The sequence below is a fragment of the Asparagus officinalis genome, chromosome 5, assembly GCF_001876935.1.
Source record: "Asparagus officinalis chromosome 5, Aspof.V1, whole genome shotgun sequence".
In the NCBI taxonomy this organism is placed as follows: domain Eukaryota; kingdom Viridiplantae; phylum Streptophyta; class Magnoliopsida; order Asparagales; family Asparagaceae; genus Asparagus; species Asparagus officinalis.
The window spans coordinates 19882488-19899032 of record NC_033798.1 but is presented as its reverse complement, the minus strand read 5'-3'; positions in this window follow the sequence as shown (position 1 = coordinate 19899032).

Genomic DNA, 16545 nt, shown 5'->3' with positions numbered 1-16545 from the left:
TGTTTATTAGATTAGGAAATTGAGAATGTTTTCACCATCACCGTTGATAATGCTAGTTCAAATGATACCATGATTACATACTTAAAAAAGAGGTTTAACAATTAGGGAGACACAATATTGGGTGGGAAATATCTTAACATGAGATGTATTACTCTCTTTTTTTTTGGTAATAAGGGAAACCTAGTCAGTCTGCTCAACTTTTAACTCCTTTGGAGTCTGCCAGCGGCCCTGGTTCGAATGCCACATCCATCCCACCTCTGCAAGGAACTACCCTTAATACCAGGGCTTCATCCCCAGTTGACTGGGCGAACAACATGGGGGCGGGCATGAACTGGTGAGCATACAACGGGTTGAGCAAAGTGACCAGTAAAACCCCTAGGTGTCCGTCCCCACCCTTAAACCCAGGGAGACAAGGTGAATTCGGCAATGTGAATCGAACCACTGATCACTAGGAAGATCTCCTTCCCCCTTGTGGGCACTATCCAAGAGTCCCACCCGCGGGTGGTTATTACTCATATTGTTAATCTTGTAATTAGTGATGGGCACAAAGATTTGGGGGGTTCCCGTTGCTCATGTTCATTCGACGGTGAGATATTTGAGGCAATCTCCATCTAGATTATCTAAATTTAAAACTTGCATTGAACTAGAAAAAATTGAATGTGGTTCATCTTTAGGTTTGGATTATGCACAAGATGGAATTCTACTCTTTTGATGTTGAACATTGCTCAAAAATATGAAAAAGCTTTTGAAATATATGGTGAAGAGGATCCCTTCTTTAGATTTGAACTAAGTAGTGGAAATGGAGCTCATAGAATGCCATTGGAGGATGATTGGATTAATGTGAAAAGATTATGCATTTTGCTTGAAAATGTTCATAAGCTAACATTACGTGTTTCGGGTTCTTCATATGTAACAAGTAATTTTTTCCTTCAAGAAATTGGTAATGTTGCTTGTGATTTACAAAAATAGCAATTGTCTGATGATGTATCATATGCTAGAATTGCTAATAAAAGGACAGATAAATATGAGAAGTATTAGGAAAGTTGGGAGAAGATGAACATGTTAATTTACATTGCAGCGCTTCTTGATCCACGAAATAAAGAAGATTTTATGACTTGTATTCTTGAGCTTACATATGGTGAGAAAGAAAGTGTTGATAAGGAAAAATTCATCAAATATGTCGCATTTGCATTGTTCAATGAGTACAAAATTAAATATGAAACTGAAATAGGTGCAAGTGGGCAATCAATTGGTGTTTCATCTAATAATATTGACAATGATTATGCTGATCAAATAACTGATGTAAGAAGTCATTTTAAAAGGTTGAAATATGCAAAAGGAAGTGCCGAAGCAAAATTAGAGTTGGAAAGATTTCTAAGAGAGGATGTTGAAGCCGGTCAAAGTAACTTTGATATTTTAGCTTATTGGAAAGAGAATAGTGCAAGGTTCACAATCCTCTCTCGGATGGTTCGTGATGTATTGACTGTCCCCATCTCTACAGTTGCTTCTGAGTCTACATTTAGTGCGGGTGACCAAGTACTTGATCCATTTAGGAGCTCATTGACTCTCAGGATGGTACAAAGCCTTCTGATTGGCTTCAAAACTTGTAGGCTATGCCAGGTTCAAGCAAAATTTGCTTTTAAGAAGATTTAGATGCTCTTGAGAAGTTATACATAGGTATTTACCATGTATGTGTTTGTATTTAAAATAACTTTGATTTTTATTAACTTTTATTTGTTTACCTTTCAGATTTGAGTAAGATTTCAATCGAACCAACAATTACAGATTTGTAAGAGCTTAATCATGAATGACCATTGGACAAGTAACAATTTTTTTGTGGTTTACATCGCACAAAATTAAGTTGGTTGTGATCAAACTTTGTTCTTGCATATTGAACAAGCGGAAGAGGGAGAGTTACTACCATATATTGCTGATTGTGCTATTTGGTTTTCTATAGGCTTGAACGATGATTTTAAACTTGTTTTTGTTCAGATATTCTCAATTAGATTTTGGACATTAACTGATAGATTATTAGAACATGACTTCCTGAAGTTGTGTTATCAAGTGTAGTAGTATTTTGTGCAACTATTGTCTAGTTTATTTGATTTCACAAGCTATTGTCTAGTTCGTTTGATTTTCTACAAGCTATTGTCAAGTTCATTTGATTTACAGTGCTCGGGGTAGATCTGATGTTGAAGTTGTGTTATTAGGTCTAGTAGTATTTTGTCTCGATTTTCACTCAATATATGCTAAGTATAGGAAATATATGCTAAGTATAAGTACCAATAAATGTTTTGCTCGTATTACCTTCCTCTGGTGGTGAATAATTTTTATTGTCCTTCACCAATCAATGTTAAGCCACACTACTAACTGTATTTGTGGGTTGAAGTTCTCTTTGAATTTTGGTTGCTCCTGATGCCCAAGAATTGGTGTGCATAACTATAAAGATACATGTCTTTTCTTGTTCTCCTTGAGTACATAACTTCTGAATTCTAAACAGCAGATTCTTCTCCTTTCATACGCAACTTCTGAATTCGAAATAGCAGCAGTAGCAGCATGTCTGAATTTAAGCATTGAAGTTATAGAGAATCAGCCAGATGGGAAGGACAACTATTTACAGAAATTTGATACTAACCATAACAAGACTGTTCCTAAAATTTCTACTTCAAATCAGAAATTGTGGTGACCTGCAAAGGTAACAAGCTTTTTTTTTTCTTGTCTTTACATGTGAATAACGTTTTTTACAGTCAATCCATCAATACTTGATCCATTTTCTTACATAATGATAATAACTCAAGTTCATTCAATTATTCAAAGCTTTATACAGGTGAAGATTTATTCTCTATATGTTTGTTTCTTGTGATTTCGACTATGTTCTTTGCGATTGGGAATTTAGTTTGCTTTGTGCTCTTCAGTACACATTTCAGGTTATCCAGAGAAGGTTCATATGCACTATTTCAGGCTATCCAGAGAAGGTTCAGTTAAAAGATTCATTGCAAAAAAACACATGCTCGTGATATTACAAAGCTTAATCAACAACATTAAGTAGTAGAATTTTGTACTACATATGTTATACTTATATATAACTTGTAATTAACATTATACATTTATTTATTTATTACGATTCAATAAGAGTTTCAAAATAGTTTCAGTTTTGTGCTCAACACTTTCAGTATTCTACTTTCAGATGCTAAAATATTGCTTGGGGCTCATTCTTTGTTATAAGTTGGAAAGCTCGGCAATTGAATCATTCTCTTTGATGCTCTAGATATGATTTGTCAAGTTTCTCAACATTGTCAAGTTTTCTCAACCGGTTCTAAAACATGCTTAATTTATTCACTATTCAACTTTTTCTTTTGCTCTGTTCATGACTTATTTAGGTACTAGCATGCAAGGAATTTCGCAAAAGATACCACTAATCAAGATGGAAAAAAAATAAAGAAGTTTTTATAACATTTGAATGTGTCATACCCAAGTAAAAACCGAACAAACCAAACCGAACCGCATCGAACCGACATGGAGCAGTTCGGTTCGGTTTTGAATATCAGGCGGTTCGGTTCGACTGGTCAAATTTTAACCAAAAACCGAACCGACCGATCGTTTGCTCACCCCTACTTTGACCTCCTTCTAATTTCGGTAAACAACATGCTTCCTACTGAAGCAAAGCCATACCCTTGTCCGCGTGGTGCCACACCTCAAGAAGTCTCGCAAAATAGAATCTATCTCCCGAATAATTGTCTTCGGAAGAAAGAAAGCGGATGTCCAGTAAAGGTGGATAGGAGATTTGTTTTTAGAAGACGAAAAGTAGTGGACGTCTAAAGACAAAAATAATTTTTCTATTATCCCTTATTTTATTCTCAGTATAAACGGACTCTCTGAATGCATTATTTCTCACACTATCTTCGAGTGGATGTCCGTTATAACATTCTCATATTTCTAATATACACTTTTTTTTACATGTTATCCTTAATTGTCTAATATTATGATTCATGAAGTATTTTTGATGATGTTAAACTGTAAACAAACAGCTGCAGTAATAACAAGAGAACCCACAAGCAACATTAATAACTTAGGGGTCTGGGTAAATAAAAGTATATTATAGAACCGACTGGTTTTAGGTCGGGATCTCGGACGAGGAAACTGGGTACGTGTAGGACAACAGAGTGACCAAATAAAAGCGACGTAGACTGAGCAGAATCCAAGAAGCTTCCTCCTCGTCATCAAGATTGATCCTTTTATTATTGATGTTGATCTAGATAGGGTTCTAAAGTTTATAATAACATTATCGGACTCTTTTATCATTTCATGGATTGAAAAATTCTTTAAGGATCCAAAATATGGGACCAATAGGGGGGACAAATGAGGTGTCCCCCTCCTATTGGATAATGAGTTGGCCATCATTAATGATGACCAACTTATTATCCAATAGGAGAGAGACACCTCACTTGTCCCCTTTATTGGTCCCATATTTTGGGTTCCTGTAGCAAAGCTCATAATAAAATTTTAAACACGCTCAATAAACAAACAAAAAGATTCCACCGGACTCCGAGATAATAATAAATGCTTGCATCAGTTCCGCATTCGGTCAATTCTTGCTCGCAATCAAACACGCACACGAGCCCAAAGTCGCGTTGCGCGTGGCAGCGCAGGAGAAGATAGGTATCAACATCAATAACAGATCACCTCGGTCTAGGGGTGCAAACGTTTTGGACAAGGACTCCTGTATGCACATATCGTAAGAGAAGGAAAATTTACCTATCCGTATTTGTTAAAATTGTGTGTATACACACATACATGCTGATATAAAACGGATATGAGAAAAACAGATAATATTAAAAAAAACATAATTCATGTGATAGAAGAGAGTTTATTAGTATGTTTCTTATATCTGAAAAGCTAAAATTAGGTCTATTAATCATTAAAATCAACATCAAAAACGTTAATCTAAGAATTAAAACAGATGCAACTGTATGATCAATATATATTTTGATATTTTAAATACAAATTTGAATATTTCATCACATATCTATATCTGTAAATATATCATATCTATATCTTACTAGATAAATATATTAGTAACCATATTTATATCCTAACTTGTATGTATAAAGATAAATCCTCGGATGCGGATATTTTCTGCATCCCTACCTCGATCTATTAAGTTAATAGTATGTCAACATGATAACTTGCTTTGGATTAGCGTGTCAATACGCCATTTGTATAAAGTACGCCTATGTATAAGTAAAATTTTCAAGCATAGCTGCTCAACTTTTTAGTAAGCCCTATGAACCTTTAGGGTTTTGCACAAAACCCCTCTGAACTTTACACATGGAAAGAAAGGACAAAAATACCCCCAAGTCAGTAGTTCAGCCATAACCATTTTTCACTTTAGCTATATTTTTCAAGGACATTTGGTCATTTCATCATTTAATGGCCAATTATATGGTAATTAGAGAGGATCCAATTCTCTCAATGTTGATCATTCATTTCAATTTAGAGGGATGAAATTAAGTCACATATGATTTGTACTATTGCAACAGTATTTTCTGAAATAGTTGTTATGACTCCTAAAAGTACTAAATATTAATCTCTATAGAGAAGTCGACATGTGTCTTACACTATACCTAACCCGACTAATTTCAGGCCAAGATAACCTCCACCTCAGCACAACCGACTTGATTGGCCGACATCTCGTGTAATCGAGTCAAAAAACGGTGCTTCTCGGCCCTGGACCTGAGGACCCAAAGGATGACAGTTACCTCGAACCACTCTCCAGCCGACTACTCTTGCAGTAACTGCCCTGACAGCATCATCATTGTTCTAGCCCCCATAGCCTTTATGACTCATCGGACCTAGTCAGCACCAAGCACCTAATGTCATTCCCACAATAAATGGACAGGTGATTCACTTCCTTCAGCAACCGACATGTAGCACATGTATGCCGACTCAATTGTCTAGCTAAACTCGGCCCAAGTTACTTTCTTGCCCCCTCAGATCCACTATAAAAGGAGCGGTTATGCATGAGGTAAGGCCCTCTAGTCTTTTTTACGTAACTAAGAGAAAAATCTATACTTCCCCACTCAAGATCACCTACTGACCTAATCCCCGAACGAACAACCGGAGAACTCAACTCTGCCCTCTTACGAGTTCTTTCATGTGTATGAAAAAAACAACAAGCCCCAGAACCATTCATCAGGAGAAGTTAGAGGACCCTATTCTCTCCACAAACTCTCAGATAACCCCTTGTTTGATAACTGACATCAACAATAGTATTTTTGATCACTATTATCATGAAAGAAAAAGGTATCATACGATGGGTTCTGGATTATTCTAACCAATGGATTAGGTCGCACCAATATCAATCCATATGATACCTATCAATCATGATGGAGCGAAAAAGGTCAAGATCAGATCCAGCCTCATCGAACCTCAACGAGGAGCCTTGATTGCGCTCCTATCGGCGAACACCGATGTATTTGCCTGGGAGCCTAAGGACATGCTAGGGATTCCCCTCAAAGTGATGAGCCATGAACTCTCAGTCAACTGACACACTAAGCCGGTTTGACAAAAGAAGAGATATCTCGGTCCAGAAAGATAAAAGGCAGCTGCAGATGAAGTAGACTAACTCCTTAGAGCCGGTTTCATCCGAGAGGTCACTTACCCAGAGTGTCTTTCCAATGTAGTGCTGGTGAAGAAGGCTCTTAACAAGTGGAGAATGTGTGTAGACTTCACTGATCTCAACAAGGCCTGCCCGAATGATATCTACCCCATCCCTAGGATCGATTAGCTAGTAGACGAAAGTGCGAGTCACAAACTGTTGAGCTTCATGGACGCTTTCCCAGGTTACAACCAGATCCTTATGGTGGAACGTAATTAAGAGAAAACCCCATTCATTACGGACCAAGGTTCCTAATGCTATAAAGTGATGTCTTTCGGTCTAAAAAATGTAGGCTTCGCCTACTAGATGTTGATCAACAAAATTTCTAAGCCTTAGCTCAGCTACAATGTGGAAGCTTATCTGGACGACATCCTGGTGAAGTCGAGGCTGTCGTTGTCTCACATATCGGATCTTGAAGAGATATTCTTCGTTCTTAGACGCTACCGCATGAAGCTTAATCTAGCCAAGTGCGCTTTTGAGGTACAGTCAGGCAAATTCCTTGGGTTCATAATCACCCAGAAAGGCATTAAGATTAATCCTGAAAAGATAGCCGCCATAGAGCAACTACCTGAATACCGCACACTGAAGGATGTCTAAAGACTGAATGGGAAGATAGCCGCATTGGGCCGCTTTCTCTCAAAATCTGTTGAGAGGAGCTTGGCCTTCTTCAAAACTTTGAGAGGAAGCAATGAGTTGAAGTCGTGAACTCTGTCTTGGTTCGAGAAGAAGAGGGTATTCAGAAGTCGGTGTACTATGTCAGTCGAATCTTGAAGACAGCCAAATTCAACTATCTTCTTATTAAGAAAGCTTCCTTCATCCTCATCACTTCTGCTAGGAGACTTCTCCCATATTTTCAGGCTCTCACTATCATTGTACGAATGAGTATGCCTCTGAAGAAGGCACTTGACAGTCCCACTACTTCAAGGGGGATGGTTGCATGGTCAGTCGAACGCGAGTATGGCATACAGTTTGAACTAAGAGCAGTAATCAAAGTCCAGGCCTTGGCCAACTTCCTTATTGAATCAACCTCCCCACATGACGAACAATCTGCACCCTCATCACAAGACCAATCAAAACCTTCGACCTCTCAAGAAGTCAAAGCATCTACCTCTCGGACGCTCCGCTCCCTCGAGCATGATTCTCCAGAGTTTGCCTACTGGTGGTTACTAAAGGTGGATGGGTCCTCCAGCGAAGCTAGTAGCGGAGCAAGAGTGGTCCTACGCAGCCCAGATGGCTGACGTACACTCCATCGCTTTTGGTTTCTCAGCCTCGAACAATAAGGCTGAATATGAAGTATTTTTTGTGGGTCTTTGAGCCACCTTGGTAGCAAAGACTGAGTGCCTCTACATTCTGGCTAACTCCCAACTTGTGGTAGCCCAAGTGAATGGGGAATATGTGGCCAAAGACTCAAGAATGGTCATGTATTTGAAGGCGGTCAAGGAGCTATTGACCAACTTTGCAGATTTCAAAATCGCCCAAGTCCCCCACGCTATCAACGCTCGAGCAGACACTTTATCCAAACTTGGGTCAACTAACTTAGAAAGCCAGGCATGACCTATATACACAGATACCCTCAAGCATCCAAGCATCATGGAGATCCCTTCATCGGTCATGCAGACCGAGATGTCTCTGGAACCATGTTGGATGGATCCAATCATCCGGTATCTGATAGGAGTGACCTCACCAGTGAATGCCACTAAAGCTAGGAGTTTACAAAGAAATGCTCGCTAATATCTCATGCTTGATAATCAACTTTATCGAATGTCATACTCCAATAGTGGTGTGGAGCCCTATCTCCGGTGCTAGTAGAGGGCTACGCAATGTCTTTAGAGAGATATGTGAAGGGACTTATGGGAATCATTCATAGGTCAGAACTCTTCCCAGAAGCATCATTCGACAAGGGTATTATTGTGCAATATCTTAGCCGAGTCCAAGAGACTTGTTTCCTCATGCCAGAAATGCTAATTTTTCTCGAGCATCCCAAACTCGCCTCCATTCTGAGTCTAATTCCATTTGCTCAATAGGGATTAGATTTATCGGGTCCTCTCCTGATAGCCTTTGGGTAGCGGAAGTTCGTGATCGTCCTCATCAACTACTTTACCAAGTAGATAGAGGCTGAGCCTTTGGCCAAAATTAGCAAGGGCAACATCACAAATTTTGTATAGAGATCCATTGTCTACAATTTGGAGTTCCTCTCTATTTCATCACGGACAACAGCACTCAGTTTGACAATAGAGGTTTCCGAAGCTTTTATGAAGAATGGAACATCCACCTCAAGTTCACCTTAGTTGCCCACCCGAAATGCAAGGCTCGCAGAAGCCACTAACAAATACATCCTTCAAGCCCTAAGAAATAAGGTGGACAAGATAGCTGGAAATTGGGTCGAAGAATTACCTACAATCTTGTGGTCTTACCGCACAACCCATAAGAACTCAACAATCAAAACTCCATTCAAACTAGTTTATGTAGCCGAAGCGGTCGACCCAGTCGAAGTCGCCATGCCTATAATCCGACTGTAATATTTTGATGAAGATTTGAATTCTGAAGGACTACGAATCGGGCTCAACCTTATCAGTGAAGTCTAAGAAGAAGCTCTCTGATCCCTAGTCATCAATCAATAATGCATTGCTCGACACTACAACAACAAGGTTTGACCCTGGAGATTCAGTATTGGCGATCTTGTCCTTCAAAAATCTGCTATTGAAAAAGACACTAGGCGCAGCAAGTTGGCCACCAATTAGGAAGGACCTTACACAATCATCGAAGAAGTACGCCTAGGTATTTATCGACTGAAAAGCTCCGATGGAAGGATCTTGCAACATCCCTGGAACATCGAGCATCTAAAAAGTTACTTTCAATCATTTTGTTTGTATAAGTCACATATGATATAAAATCCTTGAGTTTTTTAACTCTATTTAGCTATACTCTAGTAGTATCATAACTTTTTATAGGAATACAAAGCTAAATCGCCACAACATAGTCGACTTGTCTTAAGACCTTGGCATCAACTTAAATCTAAGGTATGTACCCAAAGACCTTGGTATCATTACGAATAAACCTAAGGCATGAAGCTCAGACGAGTTGACTCAAACCAAAAGACCTTGGTACCTTTCTAGGGTGAAACTAAGGCACATCATCATCTCGATCGACTTCGACATAAAGATCTTGGCATCCTCCTAAGCCCAAGGCACATACAAAAAGATCCTGGTATCGTACAAATAAAACCAAAATACACCGTTGTCAAAAAACCATAGTACCTTTCTAGGGTAAAACCAAGGCACATCATCATCTTGGTAGACTCCGACATAAAGACCTTGGTGTCCTCCTAAGCCCAAGGCATATACGAAAAGACCTTGGTATCGCACGAATAAAACCAAGGCATGCAATCAAAAAAGACCTTGGTACCTGTAGGCGTATAAAACTGCTTATAGGTCCCTTAACACAGCTCAGAACGATGATTCGACAAACCAACGAACCATCGGGCAATGAATCCAAGAATGATCGTTAAACCACAATATCGAAGCTAAATGAGACGCGATGAAGCGGATTAATGAGGTGACGAGGTTAACGAATCACACGCAAACGACGGTACGGGTCGATTAATCAACGAATCATTCAACCGTAGAGTCCACTACATCAATCAAGATCGGGAGCGGACTCGAACGAATCAAGATCAAATCAGGATCCGAACTCAAACTCGAACACCGAGGCGATTTACTGCCATATCGGGATCCGGACTGCCAAATCAGAGTCCAGATCAACAACGAAGCGCAAAACCGGACAACGGACACAACAGCGAACACCCGGAAGATCTCGGCACTAAGCCATCTAGGCGGCTCGGTGAGCCGAGCCACCAAGTGGTGGCTCGGCCACCGAGCCACCAAATGGTGGCTCGGTGGCCTCGGCCACCTTTTGGTGGCTCGGTACCTCGGCCACCTTTTGGTGGCTCGATGCCCCGGCCACCTGTGCCAAGGCACAGGTTCGAGTGCCTATAAATAGGCTAGGCATGGCTCATTTGTGAAGGGTTGGAATTTTTGACGGCGAAGCTCTGCTGGATTGAAGGCTCAAAACTCAAAAAGATTGAAGCTTTGGAACTTTGAAGACTTGCTCTTTCAGATCCGGTGCTCAGCGATCGTCCATGTCAAATAAGGCAGGAGTTCGAGAGGGATTGGATCTGAGATCTACGCGATTATCCTCCGGATCAAAGCTTGGCCTTTGATCCCGATAAGGCTATTATTTCCTTGGTGAAATAGTACCACCCGGCTGTTATTTCCTTCGTGAGATAACACCCGTTATATCATGTAGATCCGACCGAATCTAGATCGTGCGGTGATCCACGGATTAGCCCCGGCGCAGGCGAAGAACCCACAAAAGCGAGTGACCGCAAAACAGGAGCTCGCGATTCGTTCAAGGAAAGTTGTAATTTTTATTTCTTTTTTGATCTCGTAGTAACCGGATCTTATAAAAAGACCGGATCTTTGTAATCGATGGAATCAATGAAGAAAGCTACGATTTTTCCCACAAACAATCTGGCGACCACAGTGGGAGACACCGATCTCGCTGCCGAGATTGTCGCGTCGTAGCCGCGGATCTCAATCCCGGTCGAGGAGGAGGTCGAGTATGAATTCGACCAGCAAAAGTTCGAGGAGTATCTGTCATCCTCGTCCGGATCCACCTCCCCCCGCAAGTCCAAGAAGTTATCCTCCAGGAGAAAAGTTCGTTGGTACGAAGAAGTACAGAACGCCAACGAAGCTCTCATCCCAACTGACGCCAAAGTTGCGTCGGGTGAAGTTCCGTCGACCTCCAACCAGGTCAACCCTGTTCTCGCCGATGCCTCCACCGTTGAAGGCGTTGTGACTCTCTCGAAGAGAGCCCACCAGAGGTGACATCAACGCCTGGCGTGGCAACTCGCGAAGGCGATGGAGTCCACCGACAGAGTCCGCTATCATGCGGATCTGAAGAACGGGAGAGGCAAACAGCCTCAACCACCGATGAATGGCAGCTCTTCTAAGCCGCCAACGAACGAATGGGTCCGTGCAAACGGAATCGTTCGACACTCGAAGAGCGCATTCGCAAGCGCCGCGCAATGTCAGCGCAAGCACGGGCTTAAGTCCAGGAAGCCCGTAGAAGGCTACAGAAGGAAGTGGCCAAGAAACCGCCACCAACCCGTCAAGTTGGGAGGCCGAAGTCTGAAGCGGCGATTCAGAATAAGGCACAATCAGTGCAGCCTTCGAAGCAGGTTCAACCTCCGGTGAGCCGACCAAAGTTGTCGGTAATTCCAATAGCTTCTCCGGGAGATCCCGCGGAATCATCCCGAAGGAGAAAGTCAGTCTTGGAGCGCCTCGGTCCAATTCCCGACGAGAGAGGCAAAGCTCCAGTCTAAGAATGTTTGGGCTCGATAAAGAAGCCCCGAATGACTCAACACACTGGGGGTCGCCGTCACCTCCAATATGACAAGGAGTTCAAGTCAGTTGCGCGCACTAATTTGCGCATCGAAGTCCAAGAGCACGCTGAGAATTCACGCCCAAAAAGGCATGTCTCGAGACGCGTGACTCTTGAGAGTCCAAAGAAGGCAGTTCGCCCTCAGAAGGAAACATTGTCATCTGATAGTGATAATGTTATACCTGAGAAGTCGTGCCAACACACGATAGGTTACTCCGATCTTCAAGCAGACGAGTTGTACTATCGTGCTGGGGGGTACGAGTAAAACCAGGAAAAGGAGTCCTCAAGGACTAGAGACCCAATGCCCCTGATCCAAACTCATTCGAGCAGTATTGTCGGAGTGTAACTGCACCAATACAGTCCCTGAGAGAGTTTTGGTTTTCGAAAGGCTCAGTGCCGAAATGCCAGAACCAAGACCTAGGCGTTTCCGACGAAGAAGAAGAGTAGTCGAAGATGGAGAATTTCCGAGGGTCACCACTAACATGACCAGCAAGGGGACATTGGCACAGGATAATCTCGAGTCGATTCTGAAAGCGCCCCGGCGTATAACCCGTCTGTAGTCCGGAACCATCAAACGAGCAACTTATGGTAGGGTTCGGACAAGACTACCTTCAGAAGATGAAGAATCGGATGCTGGCTCCGCGGTTGCATCAGATAATACGGTATCCAGCGAGGGACAACCCCGCGAGACACTTATGATAAGTGCGGAACAAGTGGCCAAGATGCTCGAAGAGGCCATGGATAAACAACAGGAGGCCTTCAGGTTCGAAATGTAGATGGCCATGCAGAACATGAGAGAAATGCATGACCAACAAATCCAAGCATTGACGAACCAGCAAGGAGAGCCAAGTCGTCGTAACCAGGTTAATCTGGAAGATAAGGACACAAATGCAAATGAGACTCATAATGCCAATAATCCTCCCATCAATGCAGGGGGTGGTAATGAGAATACTAGCGAAAACACAGGTGAAAACTTGAAGATCAAGAACCTCGAGAGTAAAATCAATACATTGATTTCCGCTCAAGAGGTGAAGAAAACAGGCATTCCTTGTCCATACCCAAGAGAATGAGAATCGATCCCATATCCGGCGAAGTTCAATCTAATTAACTTCACGCCGTTTAATGGGATGAGTTCACCCACTCAGCATTTAATCTACTTCAAATCGCACCTAGGGGTTATCTCTGGTAATGAGCCTCTGATGGTGTGGTCCTTCGTTGGCACTCTTCGTGGAGCCGCCTTCGATTGGTATCGTCGCCTCAAGCCAGGAAGCGTGAATAGCTAGGACGACATGGAGACTAAATTCCTCGCTAATTTCTTTGATGACCGAGATATCCATCGGGTCATTGCTTGATGAGAAACAGAAAGACAGGGAATTAGTCGACACCTTTGTCAAAAGGTTCCGGAACAAGGCGATGAACTGTCGGGACCCGATCACCGAGGAGTTTATTCTCCAGATTTGCCACAACAATCTCGCACTGGACGTGTTGGAAGCAATGGGGACAGCACCGTCCAAAACCTGGAAGGATTTGAAGGTCCGAGGAGAGCAAGCTGAGCGATTCCTCAGAAGGAAGAAGGCGGAAAGAGGCCAACAGACGATGAATGCTCCACAGCAGAATTTTGTCCCACGGGGAAAAGGTAAGGCACATGCTAATGCAGTTGATGCTAATCAAACTTTCCAATTGCAACCTCAGCAACAGCCGCAGCAACAAGCACCACAAAAACCTCGGGGGCAATGGCAACAACGGCCTCAGAAGCAGAAATCTTCAGAGCCGAGGTTTCCTAAAGTGTACTCCTTCAAAGATGACGAAGTTCCCGGTATCTTTAAGTACCTGTTGGAGAATAACAAAATCCAGCTGCCAGCGATCGTGGATCAAGAAGGGGCTAGCAAAGTGACGGATCCGAAGTATTGCGCATACCATAGAGCAGTCCATCACCCCACCAAGTCGTGCTACCACCTCAAGGACAAGATCCAGGCGCTAATTGATGTAGGCGTCATAACCCCGAAGCCGTCCAAAAATGTTGGAGCAAATGCGGTGTCAATCAGCTTTGGATCGGTGCCCACAACATGGTTCAAACCAGAGCGCATCACCAAAGTAGGAATGAAGACAGTGAACGATGACCCCTATGGACAGCGCCAAAAAGGACTTGTGCCACACACAGCCCCAAACGGCGAAATCCTCTGGGTTCATCCTGATCTCATTGAAGATGAACAGTGGGCGACTTCCTCGAGAAGAAAGGGCAAAGGCAAATCCTGCAATGCTACATCCACAACCTTCGAGGAGGATGGCGATGAACCTCCTACTTTCCCGTTCTCCGAAGAAGAACAAGAAGTCTTCGCCACTAGAAGCGAAAATGAGTATCACTACAATTATCCGCCACCTAGTGAGCAGGGGGTGACTAAACGGGGACCAGCCAAAACTCTCACGGAGATGGGGGTGATTATGAGTCTTACACCGGGTGAAGAGGCTCGAAGACAGCCGGTGAATAAACCCAAAGAGAAGAATCCCCAGGAGGTTCAAAATCCGAAGCAGTCTCGTTTCAGTCGCCCGATTGGAAGAGACAAACCGGAAAGCTCAAAAACTCCGCAAGTCTTCGATATAATGGCTCAATTAGCCAACATTCCAGCACGAATAACGCTGTATGAGTTACTGCGGTTGTCCAAGGAAACCAGGGAGGCCTTGCAAGAAGCTTTGGCCAATTCAGAGGTGTTTCTGACTCAAATCAAGCTGAAGAGCCAGAACCGCTGAGTCAACACCTGCAATATAGCGACTAAGAACCTTCCTTGCATTACTTTCACCAAAGAGATATGCAGACGAAGAATTCGAACCACGATCGCGCTATATTTCATTGGGTACATTGGGCTCCAGCAAAGTTAACCGAATCCAAGTGGATCTGGGTTCTGCTCGTGAGTATTATGCTGCTTCGCTTGATGCATTTCCTCGGATTCCAGTTAGCAAGTTGGCGTCCACAGGCACTGTTATCTATGGATTCAACACTAGTGGGTCAAGACCCTTAGGTAAGATTCGGGTAAAGTGTCAAATGGGAGATTTGAAGACAGAAGTTACATGTTATGTGATCGATGCCGAAACTTCATATAACTTACTATTGGGTTGGCCTTGGATTCATAGTAACGTTATAATTCCCTCCACTCTCCATCAGTGTTTGAAATATGTCGACACTGATAATAAAGTTAGGACGGTGGTCGCGGATAAGCAACCATTCAAAGGGTATGAGAATTATTTCATTGATTCTCTCCTTTATGGTAACGAATCCGATACTGAATCATCGGCCCATGGCACGGACAGCGGAGAAGAAGCTGATACCGAAGCCGGATTTGATTACAATGGAGGTTATGTTTTAAACGATATTGTACCATTTGTAATCAACCTTGATGATGAACAATCGTCAGAGGGCAGTTGTAACTGGCAACTTGCTAATAATGAAATAAACAACGATTTAGAGTACTCCCTGTCTCTTGATGATGTGATAAAAGAATTGTATGATAATCCTGATTTGTATATGCCGCTTCGATCGTCCTATATAACGAAGGAACGCCTCCAGCATTCTTTCGGAACAACCATGGTCATCCCGAACAAAATAAGAGGCGCAAAAGAAGTGATTTAAGGTAAAGGAAAAATCTCTCCATTACCAGATCATTTCTTAAGGGAAGATGAGGATGATGACAAACCTGGTCGGCATTTATCTAAGTATAGTCCGGAAGCGCGCAAGCTCATGAAAAAACAGGGATATGATTTCACACTCGGAGAAGGTCTATACTTCGATCGAGGTCCTCGTACTCCAGCCAAAGCGGCATATGTACCAAAAGGGAAACCCGATGATTATTATAAGTACGGACGAGGGTTAGGGTATGAATCTTCTTCAGAAGACGAATGCTGCTGGTTAATCAATAACCAATCATCCGAGCAATACAAAAACGGAAATTCATCAGATGCCTCGGAATGGGATTCCGATACAAGTCTGGGGAAAGCTTTCAAAGCCCTAATGGTGAATATGGCTATAGCTGATCCGTCCACAATGGAAGACGACGATCAAATGCCAACATGAGAATACTCGTGGGTTCATCACCTGAACATGCAGTATGGTGATAGATTCGAACAGAGGGAACCCCCCACTGAAGATAAAATAGTCCAAGTTAACATGGGTGATGAGGCCAACCCAAAGCCTATATTCATCAGCGATAGTCTTCCCCTAGATGAGAAAGAGGAATTAATTGCTCTCATCAGGGAATATATTGACATTTTCGCATGGAACTATGAAGATATGCCCGGGCTCGACCCCAATGTGGCAATGCATCGCCTCGATATCAAGCCGGATGCCAAACCTGTCAAACAACAGCAAAGACGGTTTCGTCCGCAGATTATGGAAGCCATTGAGGCAGAGGTCAAGAAGTTGATCGAATCAGGATTTATCCGAGAAGAGCAAC